Genomic DNA, 1,022 nt, shown 5'->3' on the forward strand with positions numbered 1-1,022 from the left:
CTACTTTACCGGGCACCCTTTTTTTTGCAATTTTTTTTTTTGAAACTTATGTAGTTAAGTACGCTGAAAACGATGGTGAAGTCCAAATTTGGCGCACGGACTTAGTTTTGAAGTTATGGCCTAATGAAGTTCACTATTTCGCGATTTTTTTTTTCACTTATATTGATTGTGATTGTGCCGTGGCTTGCAGTTGTCCGAAAAATGATAAGGTGGTTGTACGTTGGTTAACCTGTGGTTACCCTGTGACCAACTTAAGGTGGTGTTGCACAGCAAGTCGGGGGATATTTTCGATTTGCGGAGCGGAGCGACGGCGCCGAGGAGCGTAGCGACGAGTGCCGCTAGCACCGCATCACTGTACGATGTCTTTCATCGTATGATAACTATTTATTAGTTAAAAATGATAAGGTGGTTGTACGTTGGTTAACCTGTGGTTACCCTGTGACCAACTTAAGGTGGTGTTGCACAGCAAGTCGGGGGATATTTTCGATTTGCGGAGCGGAGCGACGGCGCCGAGGAGCGAAGCGACGAGTGCCGCTAGCACGGCATCACTGTACGATGTACTAACTATCAATTAGTTTAGATTACATCATGAACTAAGAAGTTCATGGATTACAATATTACATACTATGATTATACTGATATTATTAGAAATAGTCGTAGTAAACTAGTGTGATGCGCGAATGCGTAAAAATCGCGAAATAGTGAACTTCATTAGGCCATAACTTCAAAACTAAGTCCGTGCCCCAAATTCGGTTTTCACCATCGTTTTCAGCGTACCTAACTACATAAGTTTCGAAAAAAAAAATTTCAATATTCGAAATAGTCGTAGTAAACTAGTGTTCCGCGAATGCGTGAAAATCGCAAAATAGCGAACTTCAATAGACCATAACTTCAAAACTAAGTCCGTGCGCCAAATTTGGACTTCACCATCGTTTTCAGCGTGCTTAACTACATCAGTTTCCAAAAAAAAAAATTGCAAAAAAAATGGTGCCCGGTAAAGTAGAATGTTCCAAAATAAAAAA

The 1,022-nt window shown here is 40.7% G+C and overlaps 1 long non-coding RNA gene across 1 annotated transcript; it reads left to right on the forward strand.

Moving 5' to 3' along the window:
• Positions 1–59: 59 nt before the first annotated feature.
• Positions 60–959, forward strand: LOC115034549. Its single transcript, XR_003839905.1, has 2 exons — positions 60–209; positions 406–959. It is a non-coding gene; the product is annotated as an uncharacterized LOC115034549 (long non-coding RNA).
• The last annotated feature ends 63 nt before the right edge of the window (positions 960–1,022 follow it).

Source organism: Acyrthosiphon pisum, unplaced genomic scaffold (genome assembly GCF_005508785.2).
Source record: "Acyrthosiphon pisum isolate AL4f unplaced genomic scaffold, pea_aphid_22Mar2018_4r6ur Scaffold_11189;HRSCAF=11805, whole genome shotgun sequence".
NCBI lineage: Eukaryota > Metazoa > Arthropoda > Insecta > Hemiptera > Aphididae > Acyrthosiphon > Acyrthosiphon pisum.